The sequence below is a fragment of the Glycine max genome, chromosome 3 (assembly GCF_000004515.6).
Source record: "Glycine max cultivar Williams 82 chromosome 3, Glycine_max_v4.0, whole genome shotgun sequence".
NCBI lineage: Eukaryota > Viridiplantae > Streptophyta > Magnoliopsida > Fabales > Fabaceae > Glycine > Glycine max.
Genome location: NC_016090.4, coordinates 8,724,937 through 8,742,680, shown reverse-complemented (window position 1 = coordinate 8,742,680; position 17,744 = coordinate 8,724,937). Strand labels below are relative to the sequence as shown.

The following is a 17,744-nucleotide window of genomic DNA, read 5'->3' as shown; positions in this document are numbered from 1 at the left end:
TCTACCCCTAGGGAATAAATCATTCTACATGTCAATTATTCTATTCTAGATGGGATCAACATCGGCCAGTCAAAGTCTTGATACACAAATATAATTAATCTTATAGACGAAAAGGAAATTTTAATGAAGAGATAAACAATCCATTTAATCGTCATACTCTCAAGTTATTTAAGATCTTATTGCGGCTACTTTGTTTTTTTGCTTCTTGTGACATTTATAAAACCATGCAGGGAGACATTTATAAAACAATGCATTTAATCCTCATACGGAAAAATTTACCTTTAATTCTCGCAACAAAGTCCTAATTTTTTTGATACATTGAATTATGTGCCTTCTCTAGCCTGAATTAAATTGTCCTTACTTTAATGATGTTAGTATCAATGTGACGAACTCAACTACAATCATGCATGGAGTTAAGGTATCCTATATTGATGTGGATCACCTGATCCGTAAACAACTCCAAGCTTCCCTACTCCGACATCAATGGGGGAAAATGATTGAAATTCTTACCTCGACGGTGGACGCTGACGATGCTCGACGATGGATGCTGGTTCGTGGTTCGTGGCTCCTCTTGACGGCAACACGGCTCCCTTCACGGTGGTTTGTGGCCGAGGAAGAAGACGAAGATGGTAGCGCGAGGAAGAAGAATGGCTGCAAGGAGAATGCGAGGAAGAAGAATGGCTTTGTGGGGGGGGGGGGGGGAAGAAGAAGAATGCAAGGAAGCAAAGGCTGCAAGGAAGAAGATGAACGCGAGGAAGAAGAAGAGTGCTGGGTGCGCGAGGAGGAGAGAGAGAGTAGCGGGAGAGAGAGAGTCAAACGTTTTTTTTTTAAATTAACCCAGGGGCATAAATGACATTTCATATAAAGTGTTGGGTGCACCAGCAAAAATGCTAGGTGCACCTAGCAACACTCTTTAATTTATACTTTTTCTTTGGGGGTCCAACTCATCATTCAAGTTGGGTAAGAAAATTGACCTACCGACCCAATAAACCCTGATTTAAGTTTTGGGCCCAAACTTTGGAAATTAAGGTTATTGTATATGCACTCCCACTATTGCAACACGTACCTCCCATTATATTTTGAAAAGTTCATTCTAGAATGTAAAATTCACATTTCGGAATGGATTTTCTGAATTGCAACCGGAGATACAAGATACAACATTGGGAGTACATGAAATAAATGCCAGAAATTAAATAGTTGTAAAAGGTTTGATCCAATAAGGCTGAGATTATATGCTTCGTTTTATTTGATAATGTGAGATTTTTTTTTTGGTAAATAGCCACTTTGGTTCCAATATTTTATATTCGGTGATAATTTGGTCCATATACCTTGGAAATGATCAATTTAAGTCTAGAAAAGTGCAAATGTTGCAACATTTAGTTCCACCATCAAGTATTCACCGTTTCCCTTAATGCTAAGTGCATTGGTGTCGTGACAAATCCATGTGTGTAGAGGGCGTTCAACGTTAGCACACAGTGTTTTGGAGTAAAATGTTTGTGAATTTTTTTTACTATTGATTTTTAAATTTGCATAGTTAACTATTTTGAGAAGAAGTTTGTTCTTCTTGATTTTATTCTAATAGGTCCTTATGCGACAACAAAATTGTCCACAACAAATATACCTAAATAACAAAATGGTCCAAGACAATTATGTGACAGTATCCATGATACTAATAATTTTTTTTTTCATTACTTTGCTAAGTACTAATAAAATTTTTAATGTGACAGTATCCAGAACAAAAAAAATACCAAATAATGTCCATAAGATCCATGATACTACCACAAGTAGTAGATAATATTGTCAAAACAAAAATTTAAAAAAAAAAATAGAGTTAGAAAAGTATATTGTTCTTAAAAAAATTACCACTAAATTGCAGCTTAACCATTATAGCTTAATCATTGAAAATATAAGGAAGTAGCCATGAATCACTTATAAGGATCTTGAGAATGTCGAAACCTGACCTAGGAATGAAATTCATGAAATTTGGATAGATCTTTCTTGGGGATGATCCACTTGGAAAAGGAACTCTTCATAAGAGCTACAAGTTGAACTAGAGGAGGTCTAAATGCATTGATTAACTTTATGTTTTAATTGATTTGTATTGACTATATAGCTCCCCTTTATTAAAAATGTAACCCCTTTATTAGCAATTCTAATAGAAATCACTAAGAATGGGTTAGCCCTTTAGCAATTTTAGGCTAAATCACAAATGAAAGGTCTTCATACCTTCTTACAAACATTTACCCCTCTGCCAAATACAAGAGACTGGGATCAAGGAGACTGGAGCAGGAGCTCACATTAGTAGTAACAAAAAGAGGAGATCAAGGAACCATATCTTTTTAGTTTAATCCTCGCTATTAAGATAATATATTTTATAAAAAAAGTATTGTACAAATTATAGTTGATATGATTTTGAGTAAATATAAAATGGCTTTGTTTGATTTGCTTAATTTTGAGAGATAGGACAAAACAAATCAATTTGTTCTCCATTTGATTTGTAAAAATGGTTGCGGCACAAGACAAAATAAATTTCATGGGATAGGACAAAAGGCCCAATTTTTGCAACTCAATAAATTGGAGTACAACTTGTTGTCCCGTAGAACAAATATTCAAAAGACTAAATTCTCCTTTTCATTTTCGCTTCTTTCCCGCTCGTTTATCATTTTTGCACTCCCACCTTTCCTTGACATCGCATGTCCTTCCTCTTTTATTTATTCAACATTTGTTCTTCACTCCAGAATCGTGGTTTATCGTTTGATCAGGCTTCAATTAGGGGGAAAAGTCAGAAAGACATGTTCTCGAAGTAGCATTCTAGAGGCATGTAAATTTTTCACTTGTTGAATAATGGAAAACCCTCTTTAATTAATAGGTGGGTTTTTATTTTTTTGTTTGTTAGGGTTCCTTCAGCATCAAATGTGGTTTTTTTGATGATCTATGCTAATTTTTTTATGATCTATGTTGATGTACATGTGTGTCTTCAACATCCGAGTCTACAAATACTTGTGTGCGTACAATTTAATCCTCGAATATCAATATCAATTAACTTGAAAACAAATTAATACTTCTTCCAAAATATGAAGTTATACCCATACTTAGAAACTTCAATAGTTATTAAAGTTGTAATTGACCTGAAGTACCATCGAGTGTTTGAATTAATTGGCACGAGTTATTTCAATTTAATAGTGGCCAAAGAGAAGATTTTGCCACAATTACTCAGCTCGAACTAAATTTGAAGACATTTGTTGTCTTGTCGGAAAAAAATTGTATGTTAATAAATTTGTAGACTAAATTGATAGATTAAAACTAACTTGTCTCACACAAAAAAACTAACTTATCATGAAATAGACAAATTTAAAGGTTAATTTGTGTACATACAAACTTTTATAAATCAAATAGACACAAGCTTTCTTTTTTAAGACAAAATTGTATTATATTTATAAGGGTAAATAACCAAATTGATCTCTGAAAGTACGAGGCGCTGACAAACTGGTCACTGAAAGATGAAAAATTCAAATTTAATCCCTAATTGTGTAAAAAATATGATAAATGAATCCTACAGATAATTTAATGATAAATTAGTCTCTAAATTTTACAATTTAATATTAAATTAGTCCTATATAAAATTATAACTTATTATCAAATTAATCCTTGAATATTTCAACTTAATGACAAAATGGTCTCACAAATTTAATGGTAAGATAAATTATTGTACTTTTTACACATTCATACATTAAATTTTATTTTTTTATCTTTCAAAGATTAATTTGTCACCAAATCATACTTTCGGAGACGAATTTAACTATTATATAATATTATTATTATTATTTGTATGTTTGTATAATTAATATTACAATAATTTACCCATTTTATGAAGTTGTGCATCACATAGGAAGCCCACCTTAAAAGTTAAAACTGCGGAAAAATATAAATTCATTAATTAGTCGATCCAAGATTTGGCAAGGAACACCAAATTCAAACCAGAACTTAAAATAATACAATAATTAAATCTAAAAAATTTATTTCCCCAAAACTCAAAACATTATTTCTTAAATAATAAATATAAAATAAAAACAAAAAACATTTTTTAATTATTAACTATACTTAAACATGTGCTACGGGAAAAACAACCCTCAGGTGCTAGCCTCTCAGTGATCCGAAAACTCCAAATATATAGTTGGCCCTACCCTTATTCACTACTATAAAAAGGCTAAACAAAGACGGTTGTAAAAGAGATACAAAGGTACTTTAAACTATCTTTGTAGCTAATATCATCAAAAGTCTTGACTTTCGACGATGGTTCCATAAATTACCGTCTTAGAAAAATATATCATTCTAAGACAATTCTTAGTTAAGAATCGTCTTAGAATATACACTTTCTAAGACTGTCTTATGGTAACAAACATCCGAATTACTGCCCGTGTACCACAATCAGGAAACAAAGTCTAGGCTTGACAAAAATCGTCAAAAATACTATTTTTATGTTTGTTCCTAAATGTTTGGATTGTGATAGCATCACGACAACATTCATTATTCCCATCTCTTCCTAACAATCAATACATCAAAAACCTAATTAAGAAGTGAAATATAAGAACCAAATTGAAAGGACAAACTTGCTTACCCAAAGTTGGATCTTTTCCCGGCCAAGTCAAGCTTATATTAAGATCTTTTGTATGTCCCCTGATAACAAACCTAAGGAACCCCTAATGGAAACCTGAACCATTGTGCATAAACACCTTAATCAAAGTAAACATGTGAAAAGTAAAGGTCCACTTTAACTTTAACTTTAACTTAAATCCCCCTCAACAAAAATTCTAAGATTTTGCACAAGACTAAAAACTAAAAACTTTAACTTAAACCAATACCATTATGCATACAATATTTGTTGAAATTTGTTGGGCAGACAGATAGACAAAGAGACAGAGAGACAGACGAAGAGTAAGGCTCCTCAGTGATCTGGAATCTGTTGGGCAGCCAAGGCTTGTTCTTCGATCTGGTTGGTCCCCAAGCGCAACCATGACTATTTGTTGCATATCCTTATGCTTTTTATGACTTTTCCTCTTTTATCTTTTTCCGAGCAATGTTAAATGTGTCTTCCAAAAATCTTTGATCTTCTCTCATCGTTTGTGTGAGGCATCCATCAATGTACGCGTTCACTTTTGTGAGTGTCGTGGTGTTGAATTCATGGCACACCAAACAAACCATTTTCATTTTGTCATCTTTGTTGTTGTTGTTGTTGTTCGCCACGGAGGAGTCAGAAGGAGGCACAATCAGTGAGAGAGAGAGAGAGTTGCAATTAGATATGGAGAGGCGATGTCCTCAAAAGTGACCTAGCCAGAAATGATGCCGTCGTGGAGGACCTTGAGCTAAGAAATTGCGTTTTCTTTAGTTGTGCTCTTGATGATGCGGCCTTCTGAATCCTTCCACGAGACCTTCCTTCTAGATCCTCACCACCACCACTAGCCTTCGACGACAAAGACAAAGTGCAAGACCTTTTTGGAACCCTAGAGGGAAGTCGAAGTGTGAGAGGGAGAGTGAGAATATAGAGAACGTGAAAAAGTAGAGGAAGAGACATCAAATATTAAAAATAACGAAAAACATTTAGAATGATAGTCTTCTAAGACGGTTCTCTCAAAACCATCGTAGAATGGTTGTATTTATTTGCCAAAATGCCATTGTATTTCTTTCTAAGACGATTTTTTGTCAACCGACGCTAAACCATTATCGTAAAAACACATTTTTCTAGTAATGATTGTTCATTTTTATCATAAAATTGCATTTTTGTTTACGGTTGAACTCTCACCTAGGGAGAAATACACACAAACACACCAAAAAAATTTAAAATCACTTAACAACTCAATAAAGATATGGCAGGTCCAGAGGTTGCTATTAGGAGCTTGAATTCAAATGATACCAGGGGAAAGACCATTACTTGCAAAGGTACGTAACACTAAAATTCTATATTATATGTTCAAATCATATTCCACAATTCTCGCATGATGCATGCCAAATTTTGCATCCTCATAAAACAATATTATTATTATATTGCCATCAATATTCATCATTATGAAGCTACCGTGGCATATGGTCCTCGAGGACCCTTTGTGGTGGAACGTGTTCTTGTCCATCCTCCTCAGAAAATGGAGGTTTGAATCAAGATCCTATTCACCATAATCTGCCACACCGAGCTAGCTTTTAGGGTTGAGTTAAGCTTCTCACATTATTTATTCTAAGATGGTATCAGAGCCTTAGCACCTTCCTTTGGCTTTCGCACACAGGCCCTAGCGCGGTTCAACCCTTTTCTTTTTCTTCTCCATCACCATGTCTCACTCAAACTCTATCTTTTACACTGCTCTTGCTGTCTCCAACATCAAGAATCATGCCCCAATCATTCTTGAGATGGAAAATGTCCAATACGTGACATGGGCTGAACTTTTCAAACCTCGATGAGCCTTTTTACTCGTTGTCTCTCTCAAATCTCTTCTCATACCTTATCTCTCTCAAATCACTTCCCTTACCTTACCTTCCCTCCATCTCTTATTTCTTCTTTTTCTCACCGCTATGATGGACAATAAGAGTTATTTCCATTCGTCTCTTGCGGTTTCCAATATAAGGAACCATATCTCCATCACTCTTGAAATGGATAATGTCTGTCGAAGAGCTACCTCATCATTCAACTTGTTTCGGGTCTCACAAGTGCATATCAAGGTGTAGGGACGTTAATTTAGCAGAGTGATCATCAACCTCCGTTTTATCAGGCTCGATCGATGCTCACACTTGAGGAAGCCGGATTGGCAATGTTGGCTGCCTCACAATCCATTTATGACTCAAATTTCTCTCATTCAAACCAACAACAACGTGGGAAGTCGTTTGGATATCACAAGAATTCTGAAAAAAAAATTAGTGACGGTGGTCCTGGGTCCAGTTCGAGACAGTCTCAGTGTTCGTATTCGTCGACCTCTCGCTTCGACTGCGGAGGTGTGATAGAATATATGATAAGATATTCTATCAGTATTCTTAGCTTGACTAAATCAGTTTGTATTTGATAGAATATATTATCAGAATATAAGATAAGATATTCTATCATTATTCTTAGTTTATCTTTAAGCTTGTAATCCTTTATATAAGCTAATGATGCTTAACGAAATGAGAGAGAAAAATATTCTTTCCCTCATCCCTTGAGCTAGCTTTTGGGGTTGAATTAGGCCTCTCACATTATACACTCTAACATGGTATCAGAGCCAGACTCTGTTCCTGGGACCTCGCATTCGCTTCCGCTGTGACGAACACCCACCATTTGTTGTTCACGCACCAAGCCCAATAAGTGATGGGCGTGAAGGGGGTGTATTGGAAAATACCCAAGTCCCACAACGGCTGCCTCAATCCTTGGAGTATAGCTTATATATCTGTTAGACAACTTCACTTAATGTCAATTGATTTTAAGTATGTTGTCTAATACATTGTTGATTGATGTTGATTGATTTTTGTTAGTTTCCTTCTTTTATGGGGATATTAAAGAATGAGGCTCAACGTGCTTATCCTCGGATTTTCGGCCGTGAAGCTTCCGGGTAGGACACAAAAATATTGATCAACTATGACAAATTATAACATTAATGGACCCTCTTTGGATAATAAGAAGATAAAATAAATTGAGAGCTTTTGAGTTTTTTAATTTTTAATTTTTTATAAAAGTTAACTGTACGAATTGATTTTAATTTATGAAAAAGAAACTCATAAGCAAATATGTTCTATCGCATGAAATTGAATTGAAAGTGAGAACACTTGTGGCAATTTGTGTGTGCTATGAATTTTAAGGATTGTGGAAAGTGTGAGAGAAGGTGTAAATGACATGAAAGAAGGGAATTTGGTGGTGCCAATTTTCAATGAGGAATGCGGGGATTGCAAATATTGCAAGTGCGAGAAGACCAACATGTGTGAGAGATTTGGGGTGGATCCTATGAGGAAGGTGATGGTGCCACAAGGTTTTCTACAACTGATGGAAAACCAATATTGCATTTCTTGAACACTTCAACTTTCACAGAGTACACGGTAGTGGATTCAGCATGCGTTGTCAAGATTCGCGTTGATGGCGATGGTGACCTCAATCCCTACATTAAAAGACTTACCTTACTCAGTTGTGGCGTATCTACGGGTAAGAAACTTGGTCAACCTCAATAATTTAAAATATTACAAGCTTCAAATTTTACACATAAAATATAAAATATAATCGGATCATGCATGATAATTCACTTTATTAATTTTTTTGTTAGTATTTTACTCATTTAGCTTTACAAATAATTAAGTTTTTTTAACTTGGTTTATTTGTACGTTTAGAAGTATTTTAAGAAATTTATCTTGGATAAACGTTTTTATTTTGAAAATTAAATGAATGTGTTTTCCCTAAACTAACCTAACTTATTAGCTAGTTCCTCTAAAAAAAACATAACTTATTAGTTAGTTAATATAATAATAATAATAATAATAATAATTTATGCACAGTTTACATAATAATTTGCGTTTTGGATCCATCCTATTAGATTGTTAGTTTTTTTCTCCCCTATTTAATTGAGGACCCACACCCCATCACTCCATGTATCACGAGATTTGGAATTATATGGAAACTTGACCTATTAAATAACAAATAATAAAAATTCTACTTGAAGATAATTTAATTTTTATTTCATGTTCTTTTCAAAGAATAATGCGTTTTCATTTTCTCCTCACTTTTATGGAATTTCAAATCCTCTAAAATTGATTTTGTTGTATGCCTTTTCTCTCTCTTTATCTATTTAGCTAGGGCTGGACATTCAACAAGGCAACTAAGGTCATGTTCAAGGTTATCAAACTCGAGAGTTTACGTAGACTCGTGAGAGTTTTATAGACTCGACTCATTGACTCAACTCGTAGACTTGTAACTTCATATAAAAATAATAACAAAATATTTATAAATAACATACTAATTAAATATTTCAATAATATAATTAATAAAGCAAAATAGTAAATTATAAAGTTCAGGATATTTAAATAACAAAGTCTAGTAATAATACACTACTACTAGATAATAACTTGTAGAGGTTATAGTAGTGGTAAATCATTCTTATCGAGGGAATGTTATTAGAGAATAAGAGCTTGATGTTATTAAAGGTAAAAATTTTGTATTTGAAAATAACACGCTAAATGAAAGTATGTTGAATGCTAAGCAGATAGAAAATAATAAAAAATGACTTAAATTTTGGTCTAATTTTTTTTTGACTTACTAACTCGTTGACTGGATGGTAAGCTCGACAGCCTACCGAGTTTACTTAGGGTTTATAGAGTTTGCCCAAAGTCTACTTAAAAAAGAGTTTACTCAAGAGTCAACTCGCAGAGGACAAGTGGACTAGTAAACTCGTAAGAGTTAGCGAGTTAACTCAAGAGTTTGATAACCATGGTCATGGCCTCCCCAAATTTATAAGGCCCTCAAAGTTTTTTTAATAATAGTATTATTAATATAAATTATTTTTTAAAAGCCCATAGTCCATTTTTTAGTTTTTGCAAATGAAAAGTCCCTCAAGAGTGACTCAGTAAATTTTTCAACAGCTAAGCATATAATCCCTATTGGCTACTTGTACAATTCCAACATTAATGCAATTTAATTTTATTTTGACAAAAAAAAAGTCATTTTTGGATCAACCTTTTCCTCTAGTCTCTCTCATTCTCATTCTCTCTATTCTCAGTTCTCTACTACTATATTCAAGTAATTATTTGACTTTTCAACTTTCATATAAGAATAAATAGGCATTTTGGTCCCTGACTTTTGACCCCTTTTGCAAATTAGCCCCTATCTTTTTTAAATGTAAAAAATAGTCCCTATATTTGCATAAGTTTTACAAAATAGTATTTGCCGTTAAATTTAAAAGTAACATCGTTAGTGAGGTGTATTGTTGGCAATTTTAGTGCCACATAGACTTTCCAAGGTGGCAAATTGTCCCAGATTGTGACACGTAGACTGGACTTTGATGCAAAATTTAAAAATTTGTCAAATATTTTCTTCTTCACTTGCTTCTTCTTCTTCAAATTAGGGTTTCTAAAGCTTCTCTCCTCTCAATTGCACTTCCAATGATGTTCTCATTTCCAAATTCCAAGCAACCACCAAAGTAAAGCGAAAGTACTGAGGAACGAGATTGGAACTTCTCCACGGAGATTATTGAGAGCATTTTGCCAGAGGATCTCCAGACGACGGTGAAAATGTGCATCGACGGCCTCCAGTCGCATCGGTGGCGGTGAAGCACTTCGCGGCAGCGAAACTCTGGCTACTAGCCAAAAACCGCGCCGACAATCGCGTTCTGATTGTGAAGTCTGGCCTGTCCCCGTCCTCATTCTGCTTCTCCGGTGCAGTGACTCGTGGACGCAGGAACACGCTGTCACCGCACTGTTAAACCTCTCTCTCCACGAGGACAACAAAATGTCGATAACCAATGCTGGAGCAGTTAAGTCTCTAATTTATGTTCTAAAAACTGGAACTGAAACTTTGAAGCAGAACGCGGCGTGTGCACTCTTAAGCCTTGCATTGGTGGAAGAGAACAAGGGCTCGATCGGGGCTTTCGATGCAATACCGCCGCTGGTTTCTTTTCTTTTGAACGGTTTGAGCAGAGGGGAGAAGGACGTGCTGACGACGCTTTATAAGCTGTGTTTTGTTAGGCATAACAAGGAAAAAGCGGTGAAGGCCATGGATTGACATGGCAGAGAAGGCCATGGTGGTGCTGAACAGCCTGGTGGGGATTTAGGAAGGGAAGGCCATGGAATGAATCTCGCGGCTGAGAGATCCGACCGAGAGAGAGATCCGTAGCGCCACGCCATGTTTTTGGTTTTGCTCTGCACACAAATGGAACCCACTCATTAGGGGTTTAGGCAGTGTGTGATGAAGAAGCTAAACCTAGGAGGTCTCATAATTCCCAAAATGGAATTTAATTGAGTTGAAGCACCCCAGAAGGTAAGAAGAATGAACATGTTGTTATAGATGGAGATGAATAGGGAATACCATTTACTATTTATTTTGTTTTGGCAATTGTTGTTGTTGGAGAGAACTACATACAGCTTGGAGAGAACTACATACAACTTCATCATTCATCAGCTACTTAATTTTTGAATGGTTTTTATCCTAACTTATCATAATTTTTCAATTCAATCCAAAGACTTGCCACATGAGTTTGCTTACATGGACAAATTCTTGCCACATAGACATATGACTAATAGTGAAAATTGGATTTTAACGGTAGGGACTTATTTGCATAACGGATGTAAAGATAGAGACTATTTTTTACATTTCAAAAAGATAGAGACTAAATTGCAAAAGGGACCAAAAGTTAGGGACCAAAATGCCTATTAACTCTTCATATAATTATATTCTAATTTGTGAATTGGTATACCCCACACCAAGTGACCAACTCCAATATTCCATCTCCAAGTGACAGGAAGAGGATACACACAAACGTTGTTAGCATCTCAAATTCTCAACAGGTTTGATCATTTCACTCATTTAATTTATAAAGCAATTGATTGAATTGAAATTAAAATTAAATTGAATGAACATTTACAAATTACAATTGTTACATCTCATTTTTTATTGTTTATCGTTGTATCATTGTAGGTGCAAGTAAAGTGATTGTCACTACGGTTTGGATTTTGGATACTCGTAGATGTGACGGTGCATAGTCATAGCTTAAAGAAATTTTCATTCACGAATTTAATTTTTCACTTTCTAGGTTTTATTGTTTCATTATTATCTTCTTTTCATTTTAAAATAATTTTGCTTGTTATTTTTATTTTAGTCTATCAGTAAAATATGTTAAATAGAAAGTATACATCTGGTTTGGAAAAATTGAAAAAAAAAGAATTAAAAAATTGATTCAATCTCAATAAGGTGTTCTTCATAAATTTGTTACTATTCATAAAAAGTGTGGAAGCAATGACTTCCAAGATTATTTTGATGATGCCAAAGAATCAAGAGTTAAGCAAGTTCCAAAGAATCAGGAGTCAAAAAGCTTCAAGAATCAAGATTCTAGAATAATCAAGTTTCAAGATTCAATCAAGTTTCAAGAATCAAGAACAATCAAGATCAAGATTCAAGAATCAAGAGAAAACTCAATCAAGATAAGTACTAAAAACGTTTTTCAAAACATTGAGTAGCACATGAATTTTTCACAAAATCTTTTATCAAAGAGTTTTACTCTCTGGTAATCGATTACCAGAAGGTAGTAATCGATTACCAATAGCCAGCATTGTTTTCAAAACTAATTTACAAAGCTGTAATCGATTACCAATGTTTTAAAACCTTATATTTCAAATTTCAAGAGTCACAACTTGTGATAAAACATTTTCAAATCATTTTTAACTTGTGTAATCGATTACACAATACTTGTAATCGATTACCAGTATTTCTAAACATTATGATTTTCAAATTTAAACATGAAGAGTCACATTTTTTAATGTGTAATCGATTACACCGTGATGGTAATCAATTACCAGTGACTAATTTCGAAAAATAAATTACCAAAAGTCACAATTCTTAAAGTGACTTGTTTCTGAAGAGTTTTTCAAAAGTCACAACCTTTGAGTGACTAGTTTTCAAAAGAGTCACAACTTTTAAAAGTGACTAGTTTTCAAAAGAGTCACAACTTTTAAAAGAAACTAGTTTTTAAAGAAATTGCCAAGAGTCACAAACTTTAACTTGAGTCATCAAATGATTATAAATATGTGATCATGACATGAATTTAAAATAACTATTTTTACAGAACTTTCTGATTCATTTCTCAACATCTTTCTAAGAGTTTTTGTTCAAAACTTTATTTATTCAAGAAAAGTTCATTGGCCAAAAACTTGTGTTATTCTTCTTCTTCATCCCTTCTCTCTCTTGTAAAGATCAAAGGACTATCGCTGAGAATCTTTTGTTCTTTCTTCTTCCTCTTGACAAAAGATTTCAAAGGACTAACCGCCTGAGATATCTTCTATTTCTTACAAAAGATTTCAAAGGACTAATCGCCTGAGATATCTTTTGTATCCCCCTCACAGAGAATTCAAAGGACTAACCGCCTAAGAATTCTTTGTCTTAACACGTTGGAGGGTACATCCTTTGTGGTACAAGTAGAGGGTACATCTACTTGGGTTGTAATACTGAGAACAAGAGAGGTTACATCTCTTGTGGATCAGTTCAAGTGGAGGGTACATCCACTTAGTTGTTCAAAGAGAACAAGGGAGGGTACATCCCTTGTGGATCTTTGGCTTGTAAAGGATTTTACAAGGTTGAAAGAAATCTCAAGAACCGTTGGTTGCTTGGGGACTGGACATAGACACGGGTTGTGGTTGAACCAGTATAAATCTTGTGTTTGTTTTCTTCTTCCCTACACTCTTTAATTTCTGCTGTGTACTTTTAATTGCCGCTTTTACTTTTGGTTAAGTTATTGTTTATGTTCTTTACTTTCTTAACTTAGTAGTAAAAGCCTAGTTGAATCTAGTAACATTAAGAAGGATAATTTTTGAATTAGTCAAGACACATTAATAATTAATTCAACCCCCCCCCCTTCTTAATTATTCTGAGGCCACTTGATCCAACAAAAAGGATGTTACAACTAGTTCAACACATACAAATATGGCAGGAAATTTTCCTCTAGAAATTCCAAATAATATTAATATGGTAGAACAAAATACTGATAATGAAAACATTCAAGAGATATAAAATCTTAACAATATGAATAGTCCTAATCCTAGTCAAGAACAAGAGGATAATGAAAATTTAAAAGAAGATAGTTTAGAAACAAATAAGGAGCTTAATAGTACATCAATTGAAGTTTCTAAAAATATTTATGATCCAGGACAATGGAAAAATATTGATGAAAACTTTAGAGATTTAATTAGATATAATGATATGCAGTATCCAAAAGATGAAAATAATAGACATTTTTCTTCATTTTACTACCAAAAAGTAATGTCAAATGGAGAAAAATATGATCAAAGATGGCTAGTGTATTCAAAGGATTTAGATAAAGTGTATTGTTTTTGTTGTAAGTTGTTTTGCTAAGAAAGTAGTGCTTATATTGCTAATCAATTAGTTAATGAAGGTACTAGAGATTGGAAAAATATTGGTTCCAAGCTTAAGAGTCACGAAACAAGTTATGAACATGTAACTAATATGGATAAATGGATCAAATTAGAAACAAGATTGAGAAAGAAAATTACAATTGATAAGGAGATCCAAGAACAAATTAACAAGGAGAAGGAACATTGGGAGAAGGTTTTGGTAGGGATTATAACTATAATTAAAAATCTTTCTAAAAAAAATGTAGCTTTTCGTGGGACAAACGAAAAAATATACCAAAAAGGAAATGGAAACATTGAGTTTAATTGAGTTGTTAGCAGAATTTAATCCAATTATGCAAGAGCATGTTAAGCGTATAAAAATGGTGACTTTCATAATCATTACTTGAGTAAGACTCTACAGAATGAATTTATAGAATTGTTGGCTTCTCAAATAAAAAATATTATACTAAAAAAAGTTAAAGATGCAAAATATTTTTCTATCATTCTTCATTGTACTCCGGATGTAAGCCATTGGGAGCAAATGACTCTTATTTTGAGGTATGTTGATACTTTCAGTTGTCCTGTCAAAATAGAAGAATACTTTTTAGAGTTTTTACGAGTCAAGACACAACATGTAAATGTCTTTTGGAGGAACTTACTCGGGTATTAAAAAAATATGACCATGATATTAATGATATAAAGGGGCAAGGGTATGATAATGAGTCTAATATGAAAGGTAAAATCAAGGAGTACAAAAGAGATTACTGGACATAAACCCTAGAGCATATTATACTCCTTGCGGTTGTCATAATTTGAATTTAGTTCTAGGTGATATGGACAATTCATATACAAGAGCTGTTTCTTTTTTTAAAGTTTTGCAACGCATTTATTCTTTGTTTGCTTCTTCGACCAAACGGTGGAAAATCTTACAAGAAAATGTATAGTTTTCAGTTAAATCATTATCTCAAACTAGATGGGAATGTAGAATTGAAAGTGTCAAAGCCATAAAGTTTCAAGCACCAAAAATAAGGGATGCATTTGTTCAATTATTGAAAACTAGTGAAGATCCTAAGATAAAGAGTGAAGCCATATGTTTAGCAACTTATGAGATGAAAAATTTTGAATTTTTATTGGGAATGAATATTTGGTATGATATACTTTTTGCCGTGAATTCTATAAGTAATATCATGCAATCTAAACATATGCATATAGATGTTGCTATAGATCACTTAAGAGGCCTACTTGTTTGAAAAATTATAGGGAAAATGGTTTTGCATCTGCATTAGAATCCATCAAAGAAATGACTATTGAAATGGATATAGACCTCAAGTTCAATGAAAAACGTAAGATTCATAGGAAAAAACATTTTGATGACATTGTTAGTGTTGAGATAGCTCATTTTGATGAAGATTCTTTTTGCGTTGATTATTTTTTGTATGTATTAGACTAGTCTATTTCTTCTATTGAGAGTCGATTTGAACAATTTTTAGAATATGAAAACATGTTTGGATTTTTATTTGATTCAAATAAATTTAAAACTTTGAGTGAAAATGAATTGAAAAAATATTGCATCAATCTTGAAAAGATTTTGAGTTTTGAGGACCGTTCTAATATTGATTGTCTTGATTTGTTTTCAGAATTAAAGTTATTGAAAGAAGTTAACAAATGAAATTAACACACCATTAAAAATATTGAACTATATAAAAAGGTTAGGTTCTTTTCCAAATACATACATTGCTTATAGGATACTATTAACATTACCAGTTGCGTTCGTTGAAAGAAGCTTTTTAAAATTAAAATTGATTAAATCATATTTGAGATCAACCATGCTACAAGATAGATTGAATGAATTAGCTATGTTATCTATTGAGAGTGAGATGTTAGAGTTACTTGATTATAAAACTTTAATAAATAATTTTGGACCTCAAAAAGCGAGAAAAATAACATAAAAATTATTAGTCTATATTAACATTATAACATAGGCCCCTGTCTTTTTTCAAAAAAGAAAAAAACATAGGCCTTTGTCTTAATTTTCTCCCAAGGCCTCGAAATTCCTTGATACAACCCCGTATGACGGAAATATCAAAATTACTTATTTTGGATAATAGGTAGACTAAATATCTTGATTTAGAAATAGGGATATCAAAATTTAAAATTATAGGGAACCAAAATTACAATTTAGTCTTTTATATATTTTCTTAGGATCTTGTAAATACTAGCTACACAAATCCTCATTATTAGGCTAATCCTAATGGGTTTTTGTATAATAATTATATTTATTTAATAATTATTTTTAAAATATATAAATTCATATAAAAGTTCACACTTTTAAAAATCATATATTATATTTATTTTATTAATAAATATATTTTGTTTCATAAATATAATATTTAATAATATCATTTAATTTAAGTTAAGTTTATATTATATTTATTAAATACTGTAAGTAATATAATATTAGTAAAATTGACTTTCCATCAATTTATTAAACATTAAAATATTTAAAAGGAATTTAATTTAATATTTTATAAATCTTTTTGAAAACAATATCTATTGAATATAATTTATATATAAATGTAGAAATTAATTAAAAAAAATTGAATAGAGATGACTATGATTAAAACAAATATAAAACTGAAAATTAAGATTAAATTTAGGTACCATGTTTGCCTATGATTAATTAAAACAATATAAATGAGACTCATGCTTTTAGCTTTCACGACCGGATAAAAGGCTTTCTACGACGGTTATAAAGTACATTCAAAGACGATTCAAAATCGTCTTTGAAGTCAACGCTGTCAAAAATCTTAATTTTCGATGATGGTTCCATAAAAAATTGTCTTAGAAATGGTACTCTTCTAAGATGGTTCGTAACTAAAATCTTCTTAGAAGAGTACCAATATATGCAATAATTGCAATTATCAAGAACACAAGTCAACATGTATTTGATATATGCAATAATCACTAGTAAGGTATAGGAAAAGAAAATAGTATTATAAGAATATCACATATTTTAACAAAAATCAACATGTTTTTGGTCAAATGACAAACGAGATATATTACATAATGGAAATTCAGTTTTGAATGGTATTTGATGAACCAATGAACCTTTAATGAACTACTTTGATTGCACAAAGTACAAACAAAGATTGGTACTTTATGAAGTTTCAAGCCTCACAAAAGTTGAAGATATCATTCAATAAATTACCTAAAAAAATGAATGGAAACTTCCTTTGTTAATGAACTCCCTTAATTTATCACATTTTCTTATTCGTCAAGTTAAGGTTGTTTTATTCCAAGACAAACTTGTAAAAAGAAAGATGATTGTGTTACTTATATCCAAACCATACAAGACATGTATGATATTGATGGGATAACTACTAGTGTCAGAACTCTACAAAGTGAGATAAAAGACTTTCCTAGAAGGATAAGATTACATCAACGCTCATCCTCGAGTCTTGTTTAATTTAGTATTGGATGTGCTTACGAGAGTTGTGCACAAGATTATCCTTAATTACTTGCTTAGAAGATAAACTTTGGAATGAAAGAGTTTTTCGCTTGAGTAGTAAGACAGAGCATATGCATTGCTATTTTAGCCAAAACCAAGAGAAAAATGAATTGGAAGTAAAAATAGAAAAAGATGTTTACCACAGATTTCTAAATTTAAAATATTGGGAATCAATATCTCTTCA

General features: G+C 32.6%; 1 pseudogene; it reads left to right on the top strand.

Moving 5' to 3' along the window:
- The first annotated feature begins 5,864 nt into the window (after positions 1-5,864).
- On the top strand, positions 5,865-10,415 carry LOC106794303 (alcohol dehydrogenase-like 3; annotated as a pseudogene).
- The last annotated feature ends 7,329 nt before the right edge of the window (positions 10,416-17,744 follow it).